The sequence below is a fragment of the Entelurus aequoreus genome, linkage group LG11 (assembly GCF_033978785.1).
Source record: "Entelurus aequoreus isolate RoL-2023_Sb linkage group LG11, RoL_Eaeq_v1.1, whole genome shotgun sequence".
Classification (NCBI taxonomy): domain Eukaryota; kingdom Metazoa; phylum Chordata; class Actinopteri; order Syngnathiformes; family Syngnathidae; genus Entelurus; species Entelurus aequoreus.
The window spans coordinates 52,745,876-52,756,029 of record NC_084741.1 but is presented as its reverse complement, the minus strand read 5'-3'; positions in this window follow the sequence as shown (position 1 = coordinate 52,756,029).

The window sequence follows — 10,154 nt, the reverse complement described above, 5'->3', positions numbered from 1 at the left end:
TATCGGCGATACCGTCACTTGGTATCAGACCTCCTGGTGGCAAAGCAAGAGGGAGGCGGTAAATGCCAGATGGTGGGACTGCAGCACAGCATGAGTGTGGATTGGACAAAAATAACGAAAGCTGGTATAGACTGGTACAGTATGGACTGATGAAAATACTTCAAGTCATGTTTGTCTCCAAGTTCATCAAGTATCTGATCTGTCACCTTTCCTGGAGACGAGTCTGGCCAGTAGCTGTCTCAGATTGTTCAAAGCCTCCACGTCTTCCTGAGCTCGGTCAGAGTTGCTGAGCTGCCCGGAAGGAGGCGCACCAGCAGAGCGAACTTGGCGTGTGTGGTTGTTTGCGTGGCCGTCTGACGCCACAGCTGCACTATCAGATCTGTGGGACTGGACATGATGAAAGAAATGTGGTAAGTATCCTGATTGATTGAGTCATTAAGCATATTTTCAAAATATTATGTGTTTTTCTTCTGCATTGTCTGTAGAAACAGTTTCTGTATGGAAGATATTAAAAGAATGTGAATGTGAGCAGCCTAAAGTGTAAAAAAACCAAAGCATCATTAACATGTAAATCCCTGAGTTAGAGCAGGGGTCACCAGCATGTAGCTGATTTTGAGTAAAGGTCAAAAATACTGTCTACAAATCTTACTATTTTTTATAACTTACATTCAGCCATTATGCAATTATTTAATGACCACTTCCCACAAAATAGAATAAAGAGAATGACCGCACTCCTTGAGTGGAGATATGCCTCATAAATTTATAAGTACAATTAAATGTCTCATATAAATAAGCACAAATAGCATACCACTCTTTTCTTATTGTCCAAGTAACTAACAGTGATGAGAGTTGAAGACCCCTTTTTTTGTGTTCGCAACAATGCAATTATTTTCATTGTTTGGACATTCAAAAGAAAATAGAATCTATTTCGGGATGACGGCCCGTAAACTTTCGGGTTTCGCACAAATTGACAATGATTTCTTTCTTGTTTCTTTCCTTTTATGTTGCTGACTCTGCTCTCTCGACATTTGCTGTGGTTGCTTGATAAATGATGTTTGTGTGATGGAAATGAAAGTGACCACAAAAAACAAAAATTAAATATACATACAATACAAATATATATTATAATTATTTTTATAATAAAATAAAACTATTTGCAAAATTAGATCAAAACTGATTTCAACGTGATGAAGATTGTGGAAGAACAATGAAAATATGGCAAAAAAAACATACAATAAAAATGATACATGCAAAATCCTTTGAGAAGAAGAATGTAGGGGCGAGAACGTGTGTTCATACCTGCCTTTTTTTCTTATGCAGACCATCCTTACAGTAACAGAGTCATATAAATGTTTCCATTTGGACATAATCTGCCTTCCACATTATTGCGTGCGTGCGTGTGTGTGTGTTTACTGTACAGTATATACCACTTACAATGGACTGTGAGGGCAGACTCAGCGAGACCCTCGACACGGCAGCCAGAAAAACGAGCACACAGATAATAATATTCATCCCTGCTGACAAGAAATAGAAAAGAAAACATCCAAGTTAAAATAAAGCCATAAAAATAATCCACTTTTTACTGGACACTGAGCCTCACTGTCTCTGCCCTTTATGCCTAAACCAATATAATAAGACCAAAAAAAAGAGTAGGTCCAATACTTGTCCATATTCTTGGCGTGAAAGGATAATCACTTAATACAATTTTGTCTTCATTTCAGTGGAAGAACAATCAGGATGTCATGTTCCGCACATACACACACACATACACCATTCATATATATATATATATATATATATATATATATATATATATATATATATATATATATATATATGTGTGTGTGTGTGTGTGTGTGTGTGTGTGTGTGTGTGTGTGTGTGTGTGTGTGTGTGTGTTGTGTGTATATATTTATATATATATTAGGGCTGCAACAACTAATCGATTAAAATCGATTATAAAAATAGTTGCCGATCAATTTAGTCATCGATTCGTTGGATCTATGCTATGCGCATGCATGCGCAGAGGCTTTAAAAAAAAAAAGTTATATTTTTTTTAATTTTTGTTTTATTAATTATTTTTTTTATAAACCTTTATTTATAAACTGCAACATTTACAAACAGCTGAGAAACAATAATCAAAATAAGTATGGTGCCAATATGCTTTTTTCCCCCCAATAAAATACTGGAAAGGAGAGAAATGTAGTTTGTCCCTTTTATCCGATTATTAATCGATGTAATAATCGACAGATTAATCGATTATCAAATTATATATATATATATATATATATATATATATATATATATATATATATATATATATATATATATATATATATATATATATATATATATATATATATATGTGTATATTTAGATCTATCACACAACACTAGATGTATGCATCACGGTTGCAATTAATGTCAACTGCAGTGTCAGCAATATATCTGTCTTTACCTTTTTTTGTATTCTCTGGCATATTTACATCAAATAGTCACAAAATTAGGCTTGTCTCAGTCAAATCATAATTCTATGTCAAGTCAAAATAACACTTAAGGGAGCAGAATTAAGCATAAAGAAAGGACAAGAGCTCGCATTAGTTTGTGTTCTTTTAAGTTATGTTGTAGTTGCTATGCCTAAATATAACCACAAAGACCTGATTGTGAACTTAAACTAACGTCATGTTAAGTCCTAGTAATAAATATTGTCATTGTTGGTCCAATGCACCTTGTTTTCGTTGTTGATTTTCATAGCAGAAACTAAAAGCTTAGTTGTTGTGCAGGAAAGCCAAGTGCTTTATCCGACACAGATGACCACATTATTCTTTAGTGATATTTGTGAAGAATGAAGCATGAACAAAATTGTATTAATAAACTAGCTGAATAAATGTTTGGTAGGCTCAACAGCATACATAATCTTGATACCGCTAAACGTTGCTGAACAACACGGGAATGTGTTTCCATGTTGTTCAGCAATGAGACAAAATATGAACTTCACACCAAAAAAACAACTGCAGATACTAAATGTAGATGACAGACTGATATTTGTAGCAGGAAATCAATTGCAAAAACTAAACGTATCCTTTTTCTCGTAAGCATCACGATCACAGCAACAATCAAATACGTTACTTTGCGATGCACAAATAAATCCAACATTGTCTTTCACTGATTAATGCTTAATTTGTGGACCCCTCAGAAGCAAAGACATGATGTGCCTCCTTTAAATCCTTGTAAGTGTCAAGGAAGTGCGGTCGACGCGAGGAGTAATGTCTACTTTGGTGATGATGTATGGTTTAAATCTTTCAAATATTACTTTTCATAAGAGTGTATAAATCATCCCCATCCCATTTTGAATATTTTTTTTAATGATAGCTTATATACAGTACTTGCCTCTAAACCTTTCAAAATACGCCCATGTTTGCACTGATGCAGGTAAATAAACAGTAGCCTAATGGGACTCTAGACCACCACCTGAAACCCGGAAGTGCCTCTAGGTCATGTGATTGCAACCCAACAATTGAATAAAAATTAATAATTTTTAGCAGCAACCCTGTGATTTATCTGATTACAGATGTTAGGCATTTGACCCTAGTCTAATTTAAAATTGTCATGTTTGCACTTTTGGGTAGGTTTTTCTCTGCTTTGCAATGATTCCCTGTCAGGTGATTTTATTTTGTCAATTCTATTTTCTGTATGCATCACTATTTGTGTTGGAAGAAGCTGCGAAATCCGGTTTGTGATTTGCAATCAAGGCTTTCTTTAATTCAGCAGTTTCTTTGTGGTGCCTTCTTGTTTCCTTCTCTCCCAGGGTGAATTTACGTGAGCCCAAGCTGTGCCTCCAAGCCTTCTTTTATTAAGATACTTTGCCTTTTTATGAGTCGTGCGGCTGTGTGTGTGTTTATAGGGACTATATTTATTCAAACTGCCACCATGCCATCTGCGTGGTGTGGTAAAGATTAATCAAATCCTAGCAGAACATGATAATAATATCTCTGAACGCAATCGTATGTAAGTTAATATGGGATAAAAAGAGGAGTTGTCATCCATCCATCCATTTTCTACCGCTTGTCCCTTTTGGGGTCCAAGGGGTGCTGGAGCCTATCTCAGCAGCTATGCTTAAAAACGCTTTGTGTCCAGACATCCTACCAATACAACCTGTGCCATTCCTCCACTAACACTGGTGGCGTTTTTGTTGTAGTTGCTATTTTAGCTATTCAGTAAATTTTAAATGCTCTTAAAAGACATACTTCATACCCAATTAATAATTGTGCAATATTTAACATTTATTGCAAAATAATCTATTTTAAAACAAATATGTTATATTTTAATAAAGTCATTTGTAGCTCTGTTGCAGAATACATTCATAAATCTTTTTTTTTTTTTTTTAAACTAGCACTGTGTTAAATTGAGTAGTTATTTGATCAATGCTAATTCTGTTTGCAGTTGATGATTGTCACTAATTAGCTGAGAGGATGCTGCTGTAGTACGTGCGAAGGTCTTCCTTTGCTCTACTTTTCTGCTCTCCTAGCTTTTTATGATTATGCATTTAAAACAATCTGCCCATGAAAGTTAATATAGAATGCCATGGTAAAAAAAACAACCTCTTACATTATGTAATATATTTACTACAAATTGCCCTATTCTAATTTTGATATCAATCCATTGTCCTAAATGATGCAATTCAATATCTAACAGTGACACAGCACACATCCTATTTCTAACACCATTGATGGATTACACAGCTATGTACACTCTTAATACTGATACTTTTCTGTACACATTTTGTAAGTTAATGCAAATTGTTATTAACGAGACAGAAAAGCTCAAAGAAGCAGTTGGTCCAATGAATGTGTTATAATAATAATAATAATATCTTACCTGCAGTTGTCTGTGTTGACGTGAGGAAAGATGCAGCGATGTTTGCTTCAGTGGTCATAGGCTGTGAGTGCATGAGAGAGAGGATGCAATATGTTATATTGACACTCAGGAAGGGGCGGGGCCTAAGCAGGTGGGAGAGGCTTAGTTTTGGCACAGAAGATGAAGCCGCTGACGCATGTGAACTCGTTAAAAAGGCATGGCACGCTTATAGAGATGTACTCAGTATACAGGAGTGTTGAAACAAATGTGAAAACACTCCCACATATATTACAATGCCTCTCACATCCCAGCTTCTTGAGGCTTTCCTCCATCACTGGATATGAGTCTTTGGAACAGGACAGGAGCCGCCGCCTCTTGTGCCCTTTCAATTTCAGTCACGGCAACATGGCTCAGACCAATAAAACCCTCTGAGGAATTTCTGACATATGTCAGCTCACTGCTGTGTCATGAGGGACGACATGTTTCTATATTTGGCTCCTGATCTTGCTTCATACCACGGATGCTCTCTGATAAAGGTTCAAACAAAACGAGTCCAAAGAGAGTACTAATGTCATTTTTGCTCTTTGGAAAGTGTGTAGTGCTAGAATGATGCTCTGTCCCTAATGAACGGAGGTGGGTAGAAATTGTGTCTAGTGCAGTGCTGCTGATTTAACCTTTGACATTAGCTGCCTCATATCTTGGATTAGATGTCATCTATGTCCAGCTAAAGGATCTGGAATTTTCTGCTGTTCATTTGCTGATTGTTGGCGAACAATATGCAACATTTTTATACTGATTTTATGAGATACTGTATTTGGATTATTTGATTAACTCGAAGATATACAGTCGTGGTCTAAAGTTTACATACACTTGTAAAGAACATAATGTCACGGCTGTCATGAGTTTCCAATAATTCCTACAACTCTGATTTTTTTGTGATAGAGTGATTGGAGCACATACACTACCGTTCAAAAGTTTGGGGTCACATTGAAATGTCCTTACTTTTGAAGGAAAAGCACTGTACTTTTCAATGAAGATAACTTTAAACTAGTCTTAACTTTAAAGAAATACACTCTATACATTGCTAATGTGGTAAATGACTATTCTAGCTGCAAATGTCTGGTTTTTGGTGCAATATCTACATAGGTGTATAGAGGGCCATTTCCAGCAACTATCACTCCAGTGTTCTAATGGTACAATGTGTTTGCTCATTGGCTCAGAAGGCTAATTGATGATTAGAAAACCCTTGTGCAATCATGTTCACACATCTGAAAACAGTTTAGCTCGTTACAGAAGCTACAAAACTGACCTTCCTTTGAGCAGATTGAGTTTCTGGAGCATCACATTTGTGGGGTCAATTAAACGCTCAAAATGGCCAGAAAAAGAGAACTTTCATCTGAAACTCAACATTCTATTCTTGTTCTTAGAAATGAAGTCTATTCCACAAAATTGTTTGGGTGACCCCAAACGTTTGAACGGTAGTGGACTTGTTGGTCACAAAATACATTCATTAAGTTTGGTTCTTTTATGAATTTTTTATGGGTCTACTGAAAATGTGACCAAATCTGCTGGGTCAAAAGTATACATACAGCAATGTTAATATTTGGTTACATGTCCCTTGGCAAGTTTCACTGCAATAAGGCACTTTTGGTAGCCATCCACAAGCTTCTGGCAAGCTTCTGGTTGAATGTTTGACCACTCCTCTTGACAAAATCGGTGCAGTTCAGCTACATTTGTTGGTTTTCTTACATGGCCAAACAGCTACATTTTTGTTTCGTCTGACCACAGAACTTTCCTCCAGAAGGTCTTATCTTTGTCCATGTTGTGTCAGATGAAACAACAATTGAGCTGTTTGGCCACAATACCCAGCAATATGTTTGGAGGAGGAAAGGTGAGGCCTTTAATCCCAGGAACACCATTCCTACCGTCAAGCATGGTAGTGGTAGTATTATGCTCTGGGCCTGTTTTGCTGCCAATGGAACTGGTGCGTTACAGATAGTAAATGGGACAATGAAATAAGAGGATTACCTCCAAAATCTTCAGGACAACCTAATCATCAGCCCGGAGGTTGGGTGTTGGGAGCAGTTGGGTGTTCCAACAGGACAATGACCCCAAACACACGTCAAAAGTGGTAAAGGAATGGCTAAATCAGCCTAGAATTAAGGTTTTAGAATGGCCTTCCCAAAGTCCTGACTTAAATGTGTGGACAATGCTGAAGAAACAAGTCCATGTCAGAAAACCAACAAATTTAGTTGAACTGCACCAACTTTGTCAAGAGGAGTGGTCAAAAATTCAACCAGAAGCGTGTGGATGGCTACCAAAAATGCCTTTATTGCAGTGAAACTTGCCAAGTTACATGTAACCAAATATTAACATTGCTGTATGTATACTTTTGAACCAGCAGATTTGGTCACATTTTCAGTAGACTCATAATTAATGCATAAAATAACCAAACTTCATGAATGTTTTTTGTGACCAACAAGTATGTGCTCCAATCACTCTATCACAAAATAATAAGAGCTGTAGAAATTATTTAAACTCAAGACAGTCATAACATTATGTTCTTTACAAGTGTATGTAAACTTGTTTGGTCTCGCTGTATCGTCTGGGATATTGTGGTGGTGGTGGCAATCCCTGTGTCCATATTTCATACAGTCTTCGCAAAACAAAACAAAAAACAAATACTGTAGTAAACAAAGCTGCCGGGGCGGGGACGGAAGTGTAGTTAGCATGAGGAGGCGTGGTAAAGAGGGCTTATTTTGCATCTAACAACTCTGCCTCTAAAAACAAACTGTTTTTGAAGGCAGCCAAAAATTGGCTTGAAGATAAGTCTTTACAGCCAAATATAAACAACATTTTGACTAAAGAACCATCATTACATGCTATATAGGCCAAAATTAAAGGCCTACTGAAATGATTTTTTAAAATTTAAACGGGGATAGCAGATCCATTCCATATGTCATACTTGATTATTTCGCAATATTGCCATATTTTTGCTGAAAGGATTTAGTAGAGAACATTGACGATAAAGTTTGCAACTTCTGGTCGCTGATTAAAAAAGCCTTGCCTGTACCGGAAGTAGCGTGACGTCACAGGTTGAAAGGCTCCTCACATTTCCCCATTGTTTACACCAGCAGCGAAAGCGATCCGGACCGAGAAAGCGACGTTCACCCCATTAATTTGAGCGAGGATGAAAGATTCGTGGATGAGGACGTGAGAGTGAAGGACTAGAGTGCAGTGCAGGACGTATCTTTTTCCGCTCTGACCGTAACTTAGGTACAAGGGCTCATTGGATTCCACACGTTCTCCTTTTCTATTGTGGATCACGGATTTGTATTTTAAACCACCTCGGATACTATATCCTCTTGAAAATGAGAGTCGAGAACGCCAAATGGACATTCACAGAGACTTTTATCTCCACGACAATACATCGGCGAAGCTCTTTAGCTACGGAGCTAACGTGATAGCACATCGGGCTTAAATGCAGATAGAAACAAAAGAAATAAACCCCTGACTGGAAGGATAGACAGAAAATCAACAATACTATTAAACCATGGACATGTAACTACACGGTTAATGCTTTCCAGGCTGGCGAAGCTTAACAATGCTGTTGCTAACGACGCCATTCAAGCTAACTTAGCAATGGGACCTCACAGAGCTATGCTAAAAACATTAGCTAACCACCTACGCCAGCCCTCATCTGCTCATCAACACCCGTGCTCAGCTGCGTTCCAGCGATCGGCGGAGCGACGATCATAGATGCGGTCGGCGGCCCGGAGACGGAGGAAGTCAAGGTGAGGTCGGCGGCTAGCGCGTCTGCTATCCATCTCAAAGTCCTCCTGGTTGTGTTGCTGTAGTCCGCCGCTAATACACCGATCCCACCTACAGCTTTCTTCTTTGCTGTCTCCATTGTTAATTGAACAAATTGCAAAAGATTCACCAACACAGATGTCCAGAATACTGTGGAATTTTGAGATGAAAACAGAGCTTTTTGTATTGGATTCAATGGGGTCCGAATACTTCCGTTTCAACGATTGACGTCACGCGCATACGTCATCATACATAGACGTTTTCAACCGGAAGTTTAGCGGGAAATTTAAAATTGCACTTTATAAGTTAACTCGGCCGTATTGGCATGTGTTGCAATGTTAAGATTTCATCATTGATATATAAACTATCAGACTGCGTGGTCGGTAGCAGTGGGTTTCAGTAGGCCTTTAAATGTTTTAAAAATGGGGGGGTTGAATCATCCTATGACCCCTTTAATTATCAAAAATCAAAATGCACATCATTGTCTCATGAGTGCAACCACAGTGGAAGGGGAGGTGCGTATATCTGCAGCTTTTAAACATCTTGGACCTTTAATACATATGATTTAATTTGGACCGTGATCATTGATGTAAACTGTCTCAATTGATTTTGTGACCATTAGTATCAAACTGACACACACACAAATACACTTACACACATGCGCACGCACACACCCACGCTAACAGTTGTCAAACACGGCTTCACAAACCTTTGTACTAAACAGAATCCTTCACATTACAGATACCATCAGGGTGGTTATAATAAAAAGTTAAACAAAGTTGTATCTACATATTATTATTCACATCCAGCCATTAGGAAGACGCTGTTGCTCGTGCATAAATGCAATAAATGACAATGATGACACATGTCTCTGTGACAAGCACTGCCTGGATTGATATGGCTTTTTCGAATTGAAATTATCTTTTTCACAAATTTCCATGACATTCACAAGTGTTAGTTAAATTCCACTCCACACAATTTTCACACAGTTGAAGAAAAAGGTGTTAGGCAAAGCTCGCCTCATTCCAGACTTACGCACTTTTGCCTCACTTGCGAAAATACGAATAAGAAGAACGTGCGTAACTTAAAGCGCATAAAAGACACTTAAAGGGGGATTGAACTTTTTTGGAATTTTGCTTCTCTTTTACAATCGTTATGTGAGACAAGAGCGTATTTTTCTTTTTTAATGCACTTTTACTTGTAAATAAACGCTAGCAAAAGTCATTTAAGAATGGAGGTAATTTAATTTTCTCTATTGCGCTTATGAAGCGCTTTAAAAACCTACTACAGTCGTTACCATGCAATAGAAATTAGTCTGATTTCACAAATAGTTCGGCTCTAAATAAGCATTTTACAACCCATGGGAACACCTTAACACGCGAAGTCCCAGAGAAGGGTCAATTGACATTTTTACCTAGAAAACACACAAGAGGGTCATTTGACCCCTAGTCCCCCCTGTGGACACTCCTTTTGTTATGAAAATGTGGCT